The 21683-nt window shown below is 38.8% G+C and overlaps 1 protein-coding gene across 2 annotated transcripts in view; it reads right to left on the bottom strand.

The window, feature by feature from the left end:
• Positions 1-21683, bottom strand: part of KCNMB2 (potassium calcium-activated channel subfamily M regulatory beta subunit 2) — an 828748-nt gene that overhangs the window by 305423 nt on the left and 501642 nt on the right. For both annotated transcript variants that reach the window (XM_077487943.1, XM_077487942.1), the window contains one exon: positions 18294-18468. The gene's annotated coding sequence lies outside the window, so the exon portion shown is untranslated. The remainder of the gene's footprint in view (positions 1-18293; positions 18469-21683) is intronic.

Consider the following 21683-nt stretch of genomic DNA (forward strand, 5'->3'; position numbering starts at 1 on the left):
ATCTATCACGTCAATCTGCTGAAAGCCTGGAGGGATAGGGAATCCCTAGTCGCAGAGACTTTGTCACAAGTACAACCTGATTGCTTAGTTCCTGAGGTTGGAATAGCAGACACCTTATCGAAACCCCAACAACAGGAGGTTAAATAGTTTGTACTTCGTAACAAAGAGATTTTCTCTGAGCTTCCGGGACAAACATCTGGCGTAGAGCATGACATTATCACCCCGCCAGGAGAAAGGGTAAAACTAAAACCTTATAGAATACCAGAGGCCCGACGGGAGGCAATACGTGGGGAGGTTCAAAGGATGTTGGAATTGGGTGTGATAGAGGAGTCCCAGAGTGACTGGTCCAGTCCTATCGTACTAGTGCCCAAACCTGATGGGAGCTGGCGGTTTTGTAACGATTTTCGACAATTAAATAAAGTTACAAAATTTGACACCTACCCCATGCCGCGTATAGATGAGTTGATTGACCGGCTGGGAACAGCCCGATATATGACAACTCTTGATCTCACCAAAGGGTATTGGCAAATTCCCCTGGCCGAGTCGGCCAAGGAGAAAACTGCGTTTGTAACCCGGGATGGGGCATTCCAATATAAGAGAATGCCGTTTGGGTTACAGAATGCACCGGCAACATTCCAGCGGAAAATGGATAAGATTCTGAGGCCCCATCAGAAATATGCTGCAGCTTACCTGGATGATGTGATTATCCATAGCACAGACTGGGTCTCACATTTGCCGAAAGTGCAAGCAGTCCTAGACTCTATCCGGGAAGCTGGGTTTACGGCCAATCCAAAGAAGTGTACCATTGGACAGGAGGAGGCCAAGTATCTTGGGTACACTATTGGGAGGGGGGTGATAAAACCCCAAGTCAATAAAGTCGAGGCCATACAGAGTTGGCCACGTCCCAACAGCAAGAAACAGGTACGAGCCTTTCTGGGAATCGCTGGCTATTATCGACGATTCATTCCCCATTTTGCTTCTCAGGCTGTGCCCCTCACCAACCTGACAAAAGGGAAAGAGTCTGTCATGGTAAAATGGTCCCCAGAGGCTGAAGAAGCATTTCAGTCCTTAAAAACAGCCTTATGTAGCCAGCCAGTGTTGTACTCACCAGACTTCTCTAAGGACTTCGTGGTACAAACTGATGCGTCAGACGTTGGGTTAGGAGCAGTGTTATCCCAGGTCTGGAACGGGGAAGAGCACCCAGTCATTTACCTCAGCAGGAAGTTGAAGTCCCATAAGGTAAATTACTCCACGATTGAGAAGGAATGTTTAGCAGTGAAGTGGGCTCTAGATTCCCTTCGGTACTATCTGCTAGGTAGGCACTTTGACCTGGTGACTGATCACGCTCCTTTAAAGTGGATGGCTCAGAACAAGGAGACCAATAGAAGGGTAAATAGGTGGTTCCTGGCCCTACAGGAATTTAACTTTACAGTTAAGCATCGCCCTGGTGTTAAAATGGGGAATGTGGATGCTTTGTCTCGGATACATGCGTGTCTGACTGCTTGTGTTACAACCCCAAGGTTGAAACAAGAGGGGGGGGTATGTGGCAGCAGGCAGGTAAAATCACCTGGTTGTATCCAGGATGGGAAATATGTGTGCCCTAGATTCAGGATTTATGCAGACCTTTACAATTAGAGGGGAAGAGTTAATGAAGTGGGCTCATTAACTGAAGTAAGTGGGCTCCCCAGCTGAAGTAAGTGGGCTCATTAAGACCTCTACAAAAAACCCCAGCATGCTTAGGGAGATGCTCCATCCTGGAACCAGTTTTTGTGTTGTATAGACTGGGGAGTGTGACACCTGTTCTGTGCGGTGAGTTAACGCCTGTGTGGCAAACCTCTATGACAGGGACTGGGGCAGCACAAGGCTGCTCTCAGTTATTAGACAGGGAAATCTAAGTGTGTAGTTAGAGGTCAAGCTGACCAGGATTTATTTTCATGTTTTATTTTGTTTGGCTGTTATATGTATCACTGCATGTAGCAGAAATAAACCGCATCTTTTGTTTTTTTGCACCTACAACGCTGTCTGCTGTGCCTGATTTTGTGTTGTGAACCCACCCAGGGGGTCACACACACCCGCTGCCGAGCTAACCCCTCACAGTTGCTAAATGTTGTACCTTCATTAAATATAACCATATTGCTACACTTAGAGGCGCCTCTTCTCTTTTATACTCTGTTGTGACATGATGCTACTTGTATATCAAGACATCGCATGTATATCAATTCAAAATTTATAAAAAAATGTTGCTTGTCTTGTAAAACGCTCTCAAACCAAGTTACTCTCCCACCAAAGGTTTACTGTAGGTGTACTTGTTCTGAACTGTTTTACTGAGGTAGTGATCCTTAGCTAGACACTGTTGTTAATGAGTCTCAGTTACGTTCACATTTAGATTCCTGCATTTAACTTTTAAAAAAGCAGGATAAGTTATCTGGTAAGTATTTATATTTGTTTTACTTTTTTCCTTCCCAGATCAAATTTTGCTGTATGTAGATGTTCCTACAATATAGTACGTTTAGCTGCGTTTACACAGTTTACATGGGTTTATCAGTCTTTAGCCACATATACAGTTTTTTCTATTTTCTTTAAATGCAGCTAAACTGATCACACTTAAATGAAGTTAAACACCCCCCCCCCCCCCCTGCAAGTTACCCCCCCCCCCAACGTTGAAAGGCATGTACACAAAGAGGCTGGTACAAGAAGAGGCAGCTCCCTGCTTTCTTCTCTTTTTTTCCTCGCCACCCAAGCTGCACGTCTGAATAAGGGTCTAGGTTATAATAATAATATCTATAGTTTTTTCCTTTTTTGTAAAAAAAAAATTATAGTAATTTTTAAACATTTTTAAACATTATCTGACTCTGAATATTTTTAAAACTATTAACTTACATCACTAGACGGGTCCCTGGACTCCTTAGTGATGTGTTAAGTTGCTTTTTTGCAAACTGTAGCTATCTAACTAATGCCGTGTACACACGGACAGACTTTCCGGCAGCAAAAGTCAGCAAAAGTCAGATGGAATAATTTCATCAGATATTCAAATTGTGTGTGGGCTTCAGTGGACTTTTTTTTTTGAAAATTCTGACGGACCTAGAAATAGAACATGTTTTAAATCTTTCCAACAGAATCAATTTCTATCAAGAAAACCATTCATCTGTATGCTGTTCCAATGGACCAAAAATGACGCAAGGGCAGCTATTGGCTACTGGCTATTGAACGTCTTTTTTCTAGTCCCGTCGTACGTGTTGTACATCTCCGCATTCTAAACGATCAGACTTTGGTGTGATAGTGTGTAAGCAAGTCCATTTCAGCGGAACTCCGTCGGAACTCTGTCGGAAAAACCATCAGAGTTTATTCTGACGGGAAAACGGGTCGTGTGTACGTGGCATAAGGCTTCCCCTTGCCCACAGTGCCTATAGTGAAGAGAATAGTACATAACAAAGCCCCCTTTATTACATGATTACATAGTAAATAAAGCTGAAATAAGACACAGATCCGTCCAGTTCAATGTATGTGTATGTGTGTTTGTGTATGGTTTTTAGTCTCTAACTATTCCCATAGCCCTGTATATTCAATATCTTGAAGAAGACATCTAAAGTTTTTTATTGGCACCTTCAAGCCAGCTGAGCTAAGTTCAAAGGTCCTTACAGAACATCATGTTAGTTGGGACTGCGAACTGGCACGGTTCTCTTTGAACCCATAGTATACCCAATCCCAAACCTCCTCCTTACAACAATGAAGCCAAAAGTGCAATCATTTGTTCAAAATTAATGTACATTTTGAAAATAAATGTCAAGAAACCAAATCCCAAACATGTCCTAGTCACATGTTGTCTATAGTGCTCACATGCATCTTGGGAAATTTAAAGTTTTCTACTTTTTAATTTCCGAGTCCTAGATTGACAGGGAAGAGAATCTGGTAACATCAATCTCCCACAATGCATTTTAAGGGACTAGATAATCTGTGACCAAGATGTGTGGGGATACAATTATCTTGTATTTATTTTTACTTTTTTTTTTGCTACAGTTTTATTAGGATAGAGAGGAGAAGGATCAGAAGAATCCATTCAGGTTGTGATTGCTGTCAGTGTCCCTGCTGTGTTACCCTTTTTATTTGTCCTCATGATCATTGTCAAAAAAAACTGTCACCAAAATAACAGAGACGGTAAACTTTCTAATGGGTACACTTGTTCAGGCAACAACTATCTTTTCATTTTGGAGAGATTTTCTCTCACTTCCTGTTGCACGCGATCAGAATTTTGGTCGGGAAAAGCTCTGATGGTTTTCTCAACAGAATTCTAATGGAATTTTACTCAAGCTGTCTTGCATACACCCGGTCACACCAAATTCCGACCGCCAAGAACGCAGTGACGTACAACAGGTATGACAGGGCTAGAAAAAGGAAGTCCAGTAGCCAATAGTTTCCGTCTCGTAGTTGAATCTAAGCATGCCTGAGTTTTTGCGCATCGGAATTGCATACACACGAACGCATTTTCGGATAGGAACTTTTTCCGACCAAAAAATTGAGAACATGCTCTCAATCCTTTGCTGGCCAAAATTCGGCCAGCAAAAGTCCAATGGAGCATACACACGATCACATTTTCCGACCAAAAGCTCTTATCGGTCTTTTGCTGGCCGAATTTCCAATCATGTTTACGCGGCATTAGACATTTGAAAGGAATTTTTCCCATGGAACACATACAAGAAAAACAAACTGCCATGGCTTATAATCCTTCCCTATAAAAAATAAATAAGCTATTCGTTATACACGCACGCTAGGCCCACTTTATGAGATGCCAAACCAAATCTGGTGCCGATCTGGGGCTTTTTAGCATCACTTAGGAAGTAGACATTTTTATTCTCCAACATTGTAGTATGGTTTGAAATTGAAATAGTTGAATGTAAAAAATGTAAGCCGGTGCTGAACTCACTGCTTCAGTTTTGTAGTAAGACCACAGACAAGAGGACACTGCTGGATCTGCTGAAGTGACTGCAAGAGGTTCAAGTGCCCAGAAAGCAATCAATGTATTTTCCATGCAATTTTGTGTAAAGACCAAAAGCCTCTTAGCCTGCTATATCAAGTGCCTTTACTGTAGGCAGGTGGGTTATGGAAATACTTGGACATGGACTCAAAGTCAGTGTTTTTTTGTACTTTTTATGATTATTTAAATCTGCAGACAGCATTAAATTACTACTTTAAATGTAGATATTTATTAACACCATTACAAATGGTACCATTGCTTTACTGTATTATTTCAGTCAGCTTTAAATATAATAGCACAAGGACATGTTTGCAAAGATCTCACTATATATTATCAACCCACTTTTGTTTTTTTTAATGTTATTTATTTAATTAAATTCCCAAGTCAAAGGTCAAGCATGTGAAATATCTAATATTCTTTAGAAAGAAGACAAACTAAAAATACTGGGCTGGTATAGTGTTTGATTAATAGCACTTTAGATGCAAGTTAATGGCAGTAAGGCATGCTACCTAAGTCATATACTATGCCAAAGTGATTGACAATTGCTTCACTTGAGTTATATCACTGTTCTAGACAAAGTATCATGTAGCTTATTGTACAAGTGAAGCTCTCTGCATAATTTGAAAGAAACTGAGTTAATGATCCTAAATATAATTGACATTTTTTTTTATAACATTACATTTCTCCCATCCCATTTTATGATGATCCCATTTTATGAAACATTGAGCCGTATATATATATATATATATATATATATATATATATATATATATATATATATATATATTATACATACACATTCACGGCTCTGAGAAACATAGGAGACTGATGGAAAAAAAGTGTTTTTTGCCTTTTTTATTTATTTGTTTTAAGTATACAGTGTATAGTATAGATCTATGTTTGTCCCAGACATGGTTAAATGACTGAGGTAAAGCCCTGCTAACTTCCATCATCCAATCATGTGCAAGCAAAAATGCTGTTTTTCTTATTTTCCATTCAGGTGATTGGGTATTCTTGACAAAGTACTCAAAACCTTCAGTGAACTCAGCTTTTGTGTATTGTATACTCCAGGACTCCTTGGTATTTGGTCCAGTGACACCAGTTTTCGGGGGACCTTTCATTACTATGGGCCATATTGTCTGGTATGATTCAATATAATTTCACTCACTAATTTTGTTGGTTAACTCTTGTGTCATATTTTATTACCGCCCATGCATCCACTTTTTTGGCACCATAACTATTTTGTGATTCTTAGTAAAGTGATTCTTAGTAAAGTGAAACTTTACCACATTCTCTAAGCTCTGGAGAAAATTCCCTTCCAAGGTGCAACTTCCTTGCAAAGTGAACAGCCATTTTGCCTTTAGTAACATCAACTCCATACACTCAGTGGACAGAAATGTCAAGTTTTCTGGAGAAGAGGCATAGAATAACAAATTACGCTTGTAAAGGTGGGAGGATGGGGGGGACTTGGACATTGAGGTCTACAGAAATATCACCCACTGGAACGCAACTGGGGTTTTTTAAAACTTGGTATATGCAGAAATAACAACTTTTCAACAAATGCATGGCCCAACATAGGAGAGCAAACTCTAAAGTATTAATAGTATTCCTACACTTTAAGGAGAAGGGCCATTCTTCCGAGGGGAGTGAGTTGGACATTTTGGACAGGAAGCACACCTAGTTGGTAAAGTGGCATGAAAGAGTACATCTGTGTCAAACTAGTGCAACCAACCATGGAAGGGGAGCCTTTGACACCTTGGGGTTTATTTACTAAATTAGTCACAATTCTGCATAGAAATCAGCTTCCAGGTTGTAGTGCGAAAGCTTAATTGAACAAGCTGAGGTTAGAAGCTGATTGGTTTCTATTCAGAAATGTAATCAATTTTGCACTCTCTAGCTTTAGGAAATAAACCCCCATCTGTTGCCCACATATAATGCTGTTTTAAAATCTCTATACTAGCAATTTAACAACAATTAGTTTTTATTTATTTTGTTTCATAAAAAAATGCATTCGTCCGAAAATCTGAAATAATTAAGGATGAATCTGTCATTGCATACAAAATAGTGACGTCTGTCGAATGTTCAAAGAAGATTCGACGGAGCAGCTAAACTGTATGACGCAGCAGTCGTACATTTCCGGTCGAATGTTCTGCCTACAAGCTATAGTAGAAATCTAATGTTGTATGACACTAGTAATAATTATGTTTGTTAATTATTATTACTATTCAAGCAACATTAGAATTCTTCTATAGCCTATGGGTGGAGTATTTGACCATAAATATCCGCTCGTGGCGACTGCTTCGTCGAATCTTCATGTTGAATCTTTTCTCTCTATATCGAATAATCTTGGACTAATAGAGTTTTTTGCTATTGTCTCTATAATGTTGAATCTTTTCTCTCGAATAAATGTCGAATAATCTTGGACTAATAGAATTAGGTTAGGCACATTTGACCTTTTTTGCTATTGTCTCTATAATGTTGAATCTTTTCTCTCTATGTCGAATCTTTTCTCTCTATGTAGAATAATCTTGAACTAATAGACCACAGGTTCGATGGACACAGATCGCTATTGTTAGCGTCTTGTCGAATCTCCTATCTATATCAAACTGTTGTCACAACGAAAATAAAAATAAAGCATTTGTTTATGCCAGAACTTTCCGTTTTCGGATTCTGCACATTTGTTATCATTTCTGAAAATGATCACAAAAATACCTGAAATTCGGACGAAAATGCATTCGGACGAAAGCAAATGCACATGTCTAATAAGTAATTCGTTTACTTTTTGTAATAAGTTAGGACAATTTATGTTGTAACATCTACAGACATAAGTGGCAAAGAAGTAGCAATCAGAAAGACGATGCCAATAGGTGTCAGTATTTGTTCAAAAGTGTACATGCCCTTCTAAAGACTTCTCTAGCCTTAAAATGTGGGTAGATGTACAATACCCACATTTAACCCACCTATGTATTCATGTAAAAACTCAAACTATATTTTTTTATTTATTAACCTCCCTGGTGGTGATCCCGAGCGGTAACCCTGAGCCAGACTCGGGATCGCATCGCTGGATACAGGGAGGACATAGGGAGAAGTTACTTACCTTGTCCCCTGGATCCAGCGATGTCCTCCGCGCTGTGTGATCGAGCTGTCCTCCGCTCGATTCACACAGTGCCCGAGTGCCGCTAAGCTCCGTTCCCTGCGACGTTAAGACGCACGGGAGCGGAAATCGGCGCCAAATTCAAAAAAGTAAAAACACACAAAACACACACAGTACTGTAATCTTACAGATTAAAGTACTGTATAAAAAATTACACACCCCCTTTGTCTCTAGTGGCCTGTCCAGGGCCCTGCATGCACTTTTATATTATAAATATTGTTTTTTCTGCCTGGAATTTGGAGATTGTCCATAGCAACCAAAAACTGTCCCTTTTTGTCAAAAGTAATTTTAGACCAACTAGAAAACAGCGATAATAAATTATAATCACTTGCAGAATTGAGCGATAGCGATTTGTGGGGAAATTCGTCATGAAACACTAAATCTAATGACAGCGACAATTCTGCAAATGAGCAAATTTCAGTGTTTTTGGATTTGATTACATTATTGAATAATTTTTATTATTATTTATTATATTATAAACTTTGTCATACCTGGGATGTCTGCTAGACTCTGGTTTGAACAGAATTATTCCTAAGAATTGCAGGCCTATAATATAAAATGCCAAATTTCCATGCAAAATAATTGTACCGCTTTCAGCACCTAAAATCAGAACTAATCATACCACCAGGAGGTTAATGCTTTCATTTTTCAGTGCCCTATACAGCCTGCAGGATAAAGCATGGGAAAAGAAGAGGCATCATGCTAAATCAATCAGGCTTAAAGCAATATTAAATTATTTCCTTTGTTTTCATCTTTGTCGATTCAGCCAGTAAGTCTGTTGTTTTTCAACAGAACAAGGTCTCTTGCAGATGTAGCAGTTAGAGGGATGAGATAAATCCCCACTGTCAGGGGTTCTTACAATGAATGAAAAGCTTTTATTTATTAATGTAAAACATTTATCCCAAAAGAAAGAAAAGGCTGATTTAATGACTTATGTTACTGCAGTGTGAGCTGTAGTTTGGCTTCAATTTTTTATTATATTTAAATCTCCTCGTACATCTAACACTTCCTTCCCCCCAGACTGGCAATACTGTTGCCCAGAGGTGTCCCAGTGCTTCTTCTTCCAGCGCGGTGACACTTTTATACAGGAGGTGTATTACTGGCTGGATCACCAAGTGAAAACAGACAGAAAAACACTAACAAAATAATGCAGCCAGAATAACTCTCTTAAATCTGTCCAAACCAGAGTCTAGCAGACATCCCGGGTATAATAAAGTTTGAAAAATGAAATCATAAATTATAATATAATAAATAATTATAAATAATTGTACCAAATAATAATATAACAATAATAAAAAATATTCAATAATGTAATCAAATCAAAAACACTGAAATTTGCTCAGTTGCAGAATTGTCGCTGTCATTACTTTTCAGTATTTGATGATGGATCTCCCCACAAATCGCTATCGCTCAATTCTGCGAGTGATTCCAATTTATTATCGCTGTTTTCTAGCTGGTCTAAAACCATTTTTGATGTAAAGTGACAATTTTGGTTGCTATGGACAATCTCCAGTTTCCAGGCAGAAAGAACAGTTTTTATTATATAAAACTGCATGCAGGACACTGGGCAGACCACTAGGGACAAAGGGGATGTGAAATACTTACATACAGCAATGTAATCTGTAATATTACATTATACTGTATGTATACTGTGTGTTTCACTTTTTGAATTTGGCGCCAATCTCCATCCCCGTGCGTCGCAACGCTCGCAGGGAACGGAGATCGGCGATGTGATAGATCGAGCGAGACACGGCACGCTCGTACAGCGGGGAGACAACGCTGGATCCGAGGGAGAAGGTAAGTAAACATCCTCCTGGATCCAGCGATGCGGTCCCGAGTCTGGCTCGGGGTTACCGCTTTTGGTATAAAAATTCCACCCCGAGCCAGACTCGGGAATACCGTCAGGGGGGTTAAAAGTGGGGTATGCCTGTAGCTGACTTGTTTTAGAAGGTGAAGGTCTGAAGGTTATATGTTTTTTCACTTAGCTCAGTAAAGCTGTGTATACATCAGTCACCAAATTATTTTTTGTTAAATTCCTACATCTAATTGGTTGCTCAGAGTAAACATAGGTTTTCTTAGCTAAATGAAAATTGACTTCTACAATGAGTGCAAAGCTAAAATGCAGTAAGTATACATTTATGGGTTGCAATCCCATTTCTTTATACTTTACACAGTCTAAAAAAAATGCTGCTATACTGTATACGTTTTATTCATCTTATATTCAACTGTGTATACAGTATAATGAGTGACTAAAAATCTACGGTGCATTCAGAGACCCTATGGGGTTTATTTACTAAAGGCAAATCCACTTTGCACTGCAAGTGCACTTGGAAGTAAAGTCGCTGTAGATCCGAGGGGGACATGCAAGGAAAATAAAAAACAGCATTTTAGCTTGCACATGATTGGATGATAAAATCAGCAGAGCTTCCACTCATTTCAGATCTACCCTTCAGATCTACAGACCTACAACTTCCAAGTGCACTTTCAGTGCAAAGTTGATTTACCTTTCGTAAATAACCTCCTATATCTCTCCTATATAACATCTCACAAAGCATGGAGAAGGTAACGCTATGCTGTCAATTGCGAGAAACATCCCATCCAAAGACAGCCATATATCACTGCATATGCCAGTGGACAAAAATAGTAGTATGAAATGGAGATCAGGGCAAAAAGTATATATTTGCATATCACTAATGGTTCTATACAGACTACTTATGCCTCACAGTTTGGGAAAATAAAGAATGTATTTGAAACAAACAGAAGTACTTTCATAATATCCTGCGTTATCTATTTGCTCTATGCCAGATCATGGAAAGATGAAATCTGCTAACTACTACCACTTTGCCCTACTGAATAAGCATTTATTTAATAGGATGGCGCTATCACTGTGCTGTGGTTTTCATAAAAATGGCCACTGCATTCTGAAAACAAAAATGTATTTATTGACTGGTTCAACTTTTTTTTTTTCATTTTTAATCTTTAGTACAAACATTTTTTATACATGTTAAAGTGGTTGTAAAGCTTATTTGTTTTATATATATATATATATATATATATATATATATATATATATATATATATATATTTTTTTTTTTTTTTTAAATGCTATACTTCCCTGCTCTTTTCGATAATATTGAACAGAGTGGTCTCATACCTCCTCTTCTGCAGTCCCCCCGCTAGCACTCTGCACTCTTCCTCTTCACCTGCAGCTACCTGGAGGGGCACTCATGTGCATTCCCAACCCTGGCTGTGCGCATCCATAGACATGCACAGCGTAGCTCAGCCTTACTCTTACTCTTACCCCCTGCTCTGTCCTCACAGGATTTAACTGACAGCAGCAAGAACAAATGGCTCCCACTGCTTTCAGAGACTCCTGAGAATGCAGGAAGAGAGGGGCAGCGTTGCAGCGATCAGGTCAGTGCTGGATCAAGAAAGATAGTTTTTGAAAGCAGAGAATGCATTAAATTTAAAAAAACAAAAAAACGTTTGCCTTTAGAAACCAACTTACGACTGTACATACCAAAGTTCCATTATTTACAAATTATCACATAGATTTTTAGGTTAACTGGAAGTGTAAACTCAACAACTGGCGTTCTACACATTGTTTTAAATGCTGTTTCAGTAATATGCAGAATAACAACATTTTTGAACCAGAATAATATGGTGACACTTCAGAATGGGATTGATTTACTAAAGGCAAATCGACTTTGCACTTTGCAAAATGCAGTCGCACTTTGCAAGTTCAGTTACTCCAGAGCTTAGTAAATGAGGTAAAGCTTCAATTTGCAAAGAATACCCAATCACATTCAAGGAAAATTAAAAAAACAGCATTTTTGCTTGCACATGATTGGATGATGGAAGTCAGCAGAGTTTCCGCTCATTTACTAAGCTCTGGAGCATTATAAAGTGAAACTGCACTTTGCAAAGTGCACAATCTATTTGCCTTTAGTGCATCAACCCCAATATCTTTACTCAAATTCTGGAGTTAATGCAGTAGAAGACTTGAAGGACATATACAGTGGTGTGAAAAAGTGTTTGCCCCCTTCCTCATTTCCTGTTCCTTTGCATGTTTGTCACACTTAAGTGTTTCGGAAAATCAAACCAATTTAAACAATAGTCAAGGACAACACAAATAAACACAAAATGCAATTTGTAAATGAAGGTGTTTATTATTAAAGGTGAAAAAAAATCCAAACCATCATGGCCCTGTGGGAAAAAGTGATTGCCCCCCTTGTTAAAACATACTATAACTGTGGTTGTCCACACCTGAGTTCAATTTCTCTAGCCACACCCAGGCCTGATTATTGCCACACCTGTTCACAATCAAGGCATCACTTAAATAGGAGCTGCTTGACACAGTAAGGCCCACCAGAAGATCCTTAAAAGCTACACATCATGCCGAGACCCAAAGAAATTCAGGAACAATTGAGAAAGAAAGTAATTGAGATCTATCAGTCTGGAAAGGGTTATAAAGCCATTTCCAAAGCTTTGGGAATCAAGCGAACCACAGTGAGAGCCATTATTCACAAATGGCGAAGACATGGAACAGTGGTGAACCTTCCCAGGAGTGGCCGGCCGCCCAAAATTACCCCAAGAGCGCAGCGACGACTCATCCAAGAGGCCACAAAAGACCCCACAACAACGTCCAAGGAACTGCAGGCCTCACTTGCCTCAGTTAAGGTCAGCGTTCATGCCTCCACCATCAGGAAAAGACTGGGCAAAAATGGCCTGCATGGCAGAGTTCCAAGGAGAAAACCACTGCTGAGAAAAAAGAACATCAAAGCTCGTCTCAATTTCTCCACAACACATCTTGATGATCCCCAAGACTTTTGGGACAACATTCTGTGGACCGATGAGACAAAAGTGGAACTCTTTGGAAGGTGTGTGTCCAAGTATATCTGGCGTAGAAGGAACACTGCATTTCATAAAAAGAACATTATACCAACAGTAAAATATGGTGGTGGTAGTGTGATGGTCTGGGGCTGTTTTGCTGCTTCAGGACCTGGAAGACTTGCCGTGATAAAAGGAACTATGAATTCTGCTGTCTACCAAGAGATCCTGAAGGAGAATGTCCGACCATCTGTTCGTGTACTCAAGCTGAAACGAACTTGGGTTCTGCAGCAGGACAATGATCCTAAACACACCAGCAAGTCCACCACCGAATGGATGAAGAAAAACAAAATGAAGACTTTGGAGTGGCCTAGCCAATGTCCTGACCTGAATCCTATTGAAATGTTGTGGTATGACCTTAAAAAGGCCGTTCATGCTCGAAAACCCTCTAATGTAACTGAATTAGGACAATTCTGCAAAGATGAGTGGGCCAAAATTCCTCCAGGACGCTGTAAAAGCCTCATTGCACGTTATCGCAAACGCTTGGTTGCAGTTGTTGCTGCTAAGGGTGGCCCAACCAGTTATTAGGTTTAGGGGGCAATCACTTTTTCACACAGGGCCATGATGGTTTGGATTTTTTTTCACCTTTAATAATAAACACCTTCATTTACAAATTGCATTTTGTGTTTACTTGTGTTGTCCTTGACTATTGTTTAAATTGGTTTGATGTTCCGAAACACTTAAGTGTGACAAACATGCAAAGGAACAGGAAATGAGGAAGGGGGCAAACACTTTTTCACACCACTGTACATATCTGGGAGTTTTCCATGACATTATTCTGTTCTTATAATGTCAAATTTGAAATTAAGTTATTTAATCATACTTAAAGTCCAGCCATAGCGTTTGTTTTATATATAATAGTTTTACCGTCTATTAGCATAATTGAGTGCTTTTTATATTAGTTACCTTATCCATGCTTTGGTTTCTGGTTCTTCTATTGCTGCTATCCTATTTCCTTGTTAAATGATGTGCAGCATCAGACAGCCTCCTCTTGTAGGCCCAGGCTGTCATAGACTAAAGACAGTTGTATCATCATGTTGTCTGGGTTCCTGATAGTTGTTAATGTTATCTGTGATGAACAAAATTCACACAGTACTGTCTAGTAAAGCTTATTGACAACAGCTTCCTAGAAATATGTAGATTGTCCCCTACATAGTGCTTTGCATGCTGAAAAGTGTTGATTTCTAATAGCGATATATACATACAGTAATACCTTGGATTATGAGCATAATTTGTTCCAAAAGAATGCTTGTAATCAAAAGTAGTCTATATTAAAGTGAGATTCCCCATAAGAAATAATGGAAACTCAGATAATCCATTCCACAACCACTGCTTGTCTATGCAGTACTGCATGTGGCCAGAGGTGTGGGGGTGCTGAGGACACTCAGAAACACTTGGAGACCAATCAAAGACACTGGGAGACGCTCAGAAACACTCGGGAATGGAGTGTTTTCCAGTATTTCTGCGTGTCTCCGAGCAGCTTCAATCGGCTCTGAGTGTCTCAGAGCACCACTGGCGCCCCTGCACCTCTGGTCAAATGCGGTACTGTGCACCCCAGAGGCTTGAATCCTGCATGTCTTGCGAGAAATCGCTTGCAAAGCGAGTCAGGATAAAAAATAAAAAAACAGCTCGTATTGCGAAACGCTCATTGAGCGAACCATGAATGCCAACATGTGCCGTGAGGCAATGCTGGAAAATAATGGTTGTCACACAAAATATTGACACTTTGGGCCCAATTTGGACATTTTCCTCTAGGGGTGTACTTACTTTTGTTGCCAGCGGTTTAGACATTAATGGCTGTGTGTTGAGTTATTTTGAGGGGACAAGAAATTTATACTGTAATACAAGCTGTACACTCATTACCTTACATTGTAGCAAAGTGTCATTTCTTCAGTGTTGTCATATGAAAAGATATAATAAAATATTTACAAAAATGTGAGGGATCTGTGAGATACTGTGTATATAAGTTTGTTGTGTGAAAGCTGCCCACGTCCTGGTGGAAACACAAAGTAAGCAGCAGCACTTGTCATATGGCCATGACTTGAATTTTTTTTTTTAAGTTTTGTTTTTGTCATAACTAAATGCCAAGAGATGTGTTGAGGGTGTTGTTGGAGGGAGAAGACAGGCTATCCCATCAAAAATGAATTCTGGAGTTGAAAGGTAAGTATTAGTAAATCTTATCGTGGTCCAAAAAGGATTACTGATTTACTGTGTGTGACAAACCTCTTCTTTTCACCCCTTTGGTCTGTTAAATACATTGTATACCATGGAAAGATTTTCGTTATATCTGTCAAAAACATGAAAAAATGTTGACCCTGATGCCCGCAACGTCCCGGGGCACATCACAGGTCCCTGGAGACTGCGGGTCCATTCACAAAGCACAGGTAGTCTTGTGCATGAGCAATGGCAAGCCAACTGTGAACCGATAGGAAGTCACAGCTGGCTTCCCACACTCAAGATGGTGGTGCTGGGGACCCGAAGACTGGCGAAGAACTGGCCCCTTGTGATGATAGCGCTGGATCCCTAGACTGGTAAGTAGCTGTTTATTAAAAGTCAGCATCTACAGTATTTGTTGGTGCTGACTTTCAATATTTTTTCTGAAAACAGCTGGAGTTCCTTTTTAACTGATTAGATTGTTAACCCTCTCAACTAAACTGATAGTTTTATAGATACGACTTGAAAAAACTTGATAATGACCCTGGACGTCATAACAAGAACGTATTTTTCTATGCTTAGTTTAGAAAAATTACAGATAAGTGACTGTTCATCTGCTGCCTCAGTGTCAAGAAGATTCAGAAAATTGGTGCGATGAGTAATCACTCCTCCTTGTCTTTCTGCTGTTAGTAAGTTTTGTTTGGTTTGTTTTGCAATCACTGGGAAACTGTCATATCATACAGACTAGCTCTATGGAGGCAGGGAAGAGCTTTATGACAACAGAGAAAAAGGACAAGGCCAATGCTATTTTGATGCTGTGTTACTAACATTTCCTTTGACAGTTTGTGCTATCGTATCTATGTGGTAGGCACAAAACACAGAACAAAAACTGTTCTTACCATTCTACTACTACTGTTAAGGTTGCTAATGAAAATAATAAATTCATGAGCATTTGAGATTTGCAGCTTTGCTTGCCCTTAATATTTGCTTGCATCTCTGTTTGATATGGAGACTCAGAGAGTTCAGGAATCCAGCTCATTGTGATTCATGAATTGTATGGATTCCTACAGATTGGAAAAACCTGTTTATACATAATCAGCTAATCAAAATCATTTCAGATTCTTATATTCATCTTGTTTATCAAATATAACATTCATCACTAGTTAATAATGCTTCCTGTTATCACCTAGTTTGAATGAATGAATGGACTGCCTTAGCGACACAAAATCAGCGTAAAACTATTACAAATATTTCAGGAAAACACATATCTAGATTTTAATTTTTCTTATTATTATATATAGGTTTACATCAGCAATGAACACAATGACAAATTACGCTGCCTCAGACAGTCAATATTAATGCACATATTCAAATCAAGTGTATAAATAGGGACCGATATTGGTTACAAATCTAGATTTGAAACTTTTACATTTATTTTCCTCTAGAGGTTTTAGGTAGAAATGGCCTTGGGCCTATTAGCCAACTTAAAGGTAAAACATGCCATATTCTTTACCTATTTTTTTTCTAGGGGCCAACAAATATCTACGAATATATACATTTTGTGTAATAGTATCCACAAGAATCTCATTCACCCAACATTTCATACAAATAAAGATACATTTGTTATTCTAGAGACAAAATGAAAGCTCTATGTGACCCTTCAGTTGGCAGCAGGAAAGTGGTCCTATCTCTCAACCTATTTGTTATAGGGCAATAAACATCATAAAAATAAAAATATACGAGTATATTCATTTTGTTTAACGGTATCCAAAAGAATCTCACCCACCCAAAATATCATAGGAATAGAGATACATTTATTATTCTAGAGACAAAATTAAACCTCTATGAGACCTTCCAATTGACAGCAGGAAAGTGTTCCAATCTATCTACCTATGTTTTCTATATACGAATATATAAATTGTGCGTAATAATATCGACAAGAATCTTATTAATCTGATATATCTTAACCATATTTTTTTTTTCTAGGGCAATAAACTTCATAAAAATAAACAAATACAAGTACATTAATTTTGTGTAATAGTATCCACAAGAATCTTATTCACCCAAAATATGGTATGACTAAAGATACATCTATTATTCTAGAGACAAAATGAAAGCTTTATGAGACTCTCCAGTTGACAGCAGGAAAGTGGTCCTATCTCTCTGCCTATGTTTTCTATATACAAATATATAAAGTGTGTGTAATAATATCGACAAGAATCTTATTAATCTGATAAATCTTAACCATAAAAATAAATGTATTTTTCTGGAGATAAAATTAAAGCTCTATAAGACCCTCCAGGTGGCAGTATCAAAGTTGGGCTATCTCCTGCCTTTTTTGTAACCTAGGAGTATAATCTAAGGGGGGGGGGTGCAGTCTTCCTAATCACTTTATAAAGGGTCATAATAGGGGGGTCTTTCTATTAGCTTGAATGACCTCTTTCATTCAATTGAGCTCCTGAGTTCCCAGGTAACTCACAGACTTATCTCAGTGTAGGAATTTCTGATACACACTATTGCACTGCTGAAAAACGTAACTTTGTAGATGCAAGCTAAGAAGTGTTTGTGTACCGGATTTAATAGTGTAGTTTACTTTAAGCTGTATGACTCTCTGACCTGAATTTACCAGTAACAAAACAGTACATGGAATCATCACTCAGCTGTATAGAAGACTTTCAAGATTCTGCAGGAGAGGTCTCAACCCCTAGTTTTCAGAATATCTGTAATGCCACTATTGTGATTGGTGTCCCAGGCATAACAGACCAAATGTCCTATATTACTGTTTAGTGCATAAAAAATACATTCCTCACACCCTTTATTAATTTTAATTGTGTAGTATGTAACTTGCTGCACTGACTTATATACAGATGTCAAATGTTAAGGGATGATAAAAACATAATTTTCTCAATAGACTCTAATACATAGTTTACTATACACAAATCAATACCTACAACAGAAACAGAAAAACAATGTGTAAGAATAAAGGGCAATAAACAAACAAGACTATCCTAATGCAGTATTACTAAGAAGTCCATGCATTGTTATTTCAGGCAGCTCATGCACATACACACAAAACCCTTAGGAGCCAAGCTGAAAATGTTAGTAAGGAAATTGTCAGCCTACCTTTATTCTACAATGCCCTGACTTCGGCATTTTTGAAATCTTCTTTGCTTCTATTGTCACTGATCTTTGTATCTCCTTTGTAGGCTGGCGTATAAATCTGCTCCATGGAAAGAATAATTCCCCTCATCCGTAGAGCCTTACGGTAGTTTTGTGTTGGATAAGTAACTTTTGTATCCTGTTAGAAAAATGTGAGCGTCATCAGACAATTCACATCAAAGTCCTCAGAGCTTCTAGAGTCAAACAGAACTGCTAAAGTGACAAGTTCCAAATATTCACTGCTCAATGCAAATGACATGTAAATAGAAAATCTTTTTTTAGTTTAACAAATAAATAAATGCCAGCAGCATGCAGGAGTTAGGCTAGCCTGCAGAGACCTAGTCCAGAGATCCATAGAGAAATCACATTTTCCAGAGATCCATGACTTAAACAAAAATCCCATACACTGCAGTACAGAGAAAGGGAGGCATTTCTCACCCTCTCCTGGCTTTGCATCATATTGGAATATCCACTTTAAATATCAATAATCTCATTTTCCACCTTAGCCTTCTCCGGCTAGGCTACCATGTCCTTGGAATGTATTTGTTCTCGTGCAGTCAAGTTCGATCCAAGGAAATCTCTCATCGCTACAATCTCTGTTCTTTTCTCACACTGAAACAAGGCTTTCTTCTATGTCCCTGATTTTTTTTTTCCCCCCACAATCAGATCACACAAGCAATCCTTCCCCGCACAAATAAGGTTACAGTCCTGTTTGCCAGCAGAAAGCCATGCTCTGTGAATGCCTGACACACTATAACCAGCCAGTGAATAAAATGTGAGCTCCTTTGAATTAGGGAGATACAGAATGTGTAGCTCTGGTACCAGTCCCTCTCTCTCATTTATCAGGGAGTCTCCTTGGTAACTAGCTGTTCCTCTCTGATGACTCCTATTATATCAAAGCTCCCTGAATTTAAAGGTAGACACAAATCTTTCGAAAAACAAACCAAAATAGGCACAGTGTATTGAAAATATATTGTTTTTTTATTAATATGTGGTGTGTTATCTATTTTTGTAAAAGAAAAGCATCAATGTATTCAAGTGAAGGATGCATGATGCAATACGTATATAGGTGTGTCACTGTGCATGTGTGTGTTAATATACATGTAGTATAAGATTAAAGTTTATTAGCGTTGATATTTTATGCTTTTCCGACACTGATGCAATTGATGGTGTGCAATGCAAAAAGACGTTCTTTCAGCTCTGGATGTCAGTGGTCACTAGCTTGTTTCCTAGGCTTCCGGGTAGAAACACAGTTTCATTAATTGGTAAGATTTGAGAAAAGTAGACTGTTGTATTGCTTGATAAAAGTTTAAAGACAAGTTTATAGTTGATATCAGCTTAAAACAACCAGGACTGTGATTCTTTAAAGAGCTATGCAAAACATACACTATTGGAGATCAACAAGGTTTGGAGATGTATTACTCTACATTGTTTTAATAATCATGAGGGGGGGGGGGGGTATGCTTATATATTAAGAATAATGTACAAGTGAATGTGAGTGATGACATCACTAAGAGAGCTAGGGAGGAGGTGGAATGCTTATGGGTAGAGCTCCAAAGGGATGAAGCTAAGGGGAAAATAATACTGGGAGTATGCTATAGGCCCCCTAACCTGAGGGAGAAAGGGGAGACAGATGTCCTATCACAAACTGGATTAGCAGCAAGGATGGGAAGTGTTATCATAATGGGGGATTTTAATTATCCAGACATAGACTGGGGGGAGGGAACCACACATTCATCTAAGGCTCGCCAGTTCCTAAATGTCTTGCAGGACAATTTTATAGGTCAGATGGTAGATGCACCAACTAGATATAAAGTGTTACTGGATCTACGGATTACCAACAATACAGACCTGATCACGGATGTGGAAATACAGGGCAATTTAGGTAACAGCAATTGCAGGTCAATTGGCTTCAGTATAAATCACACAAATAGGAAACATAAGGGGAATACAAAGACACTGAATTTCAAAAGAACCAACTTCCCATGAACCTTGCTAGAAGTCAAAAATTGGGATAAAATCTTAGAAACAAAGAACATGGAGGAGAGATGGGTTTGCTTTAAGAGCATACTAAATAAGGACATTAGCCAAAGCACCCCATTGGGTAATACATTTAAAAGAGTGAACAAAAGGTCTGAATGGCTTAACTCCAATGTAAAAATGCATATAAAAGCAAAGGAGAAGGCCTTCAAAAAATACAAGGTTGAGGAATCATCCTCAGCATTCAGACTTTATAAAGAATGCAACAAGAAATGAAAAGCCCCATACACACTATCAGTTTTTCTGCTGAGTTTTTCCTTCAGATTTACAAAAAACATATAATATGAAGTCACACCTTAGGAGTTTCAATTTGTATTCAATCAAGCAGGCCCTTGCACTACATGGTTTTGGTAAACCTGAAGGAAAAACTCAGCAGAAAAACTGATAGTGTGTATGGGGCTTAAGGGTGCAATAAGGATGGCTAAGATAGAACATGCAAGACACATAGCAGAGGAGAGAAAAACAAATCCCAAGAAATGATTTAAGTATGTAAGCAGTAAAAAAGGGAGGACCAACCATATTGGCCCCATAAAGAAGGAAAAAGGACATCTGGTTACAAAGAATGGGGAGATGGCAAAGGTATTGAATTTATTCTTCTCCTCAGTCTTTATGAGGGAATTGGGGGGCTTCAGTAACCAAAACTGCAGTGTTTATCCTCATGACACATCACAGGAAGCACCTCCATAGTTAACAGAGGACAGAATTAAAATTAGACTTGGGAAACTTAACATTAATACATCACTGGGACCAGATGGCTTGCATCTGAGAGTACTTAGGGAACTCAGTCAAGTAATTGCCAGACCATTGTTCCTAATTTTTATTGACAATCTACTGACTGGAATGGTACCAGCTGATTGGAGAAAAGCCAATGTAGCACCAATATTTAAAAATGACCTAAAATACATCCCTGGGAATTACAAACCAGGTAGCCTAACATCAATAGTATGCAAACTCTTGGAGGGGGTGATAAGGGACTATACACAAGATTTTACTAAAGAGAATGGTTTCATTAGCGGTAATCAGCATGGATTCATGAAAAATCATTCTTGCCAAACCAATCTATTAACCTTCTATGAGGAGGTGAGTTGCCATCTAGATAAAGGAAGGCCCGTACACATGGTGTAGCTGGATTTTGCAAAAGCATTTGACACAGTCCCCCATAAACGTTTACTGTACAAAATAAGGTCAGTTGGCATGGACCATAGGGTGAGTACAGGGATTGAAAACTGGCTTGAAGGGCGAGTTCAGAGAGTGGTGATAAATGGGGAGTACTCGGAATGGTCAGGGGTGGGTAGTGGGGTCCCCCAGGGTTCT

The sequence above is a fragment of the Lithobates pipiens genome, unplaced genomic scaffold (assembly GCF_037356315.1).
Source record: "Lithobates pipiens isolate NorthernLeopardFrog02 unplaced genomic scaffold, aLitPip1_a1.2 Scaffold_18, whole genome shotgun sequence".
NCBI lineage: Eukaryota > Metazoa > Chordata > Amphibia > Anura > Ranidae > Lithobates > Lithobates pipiens.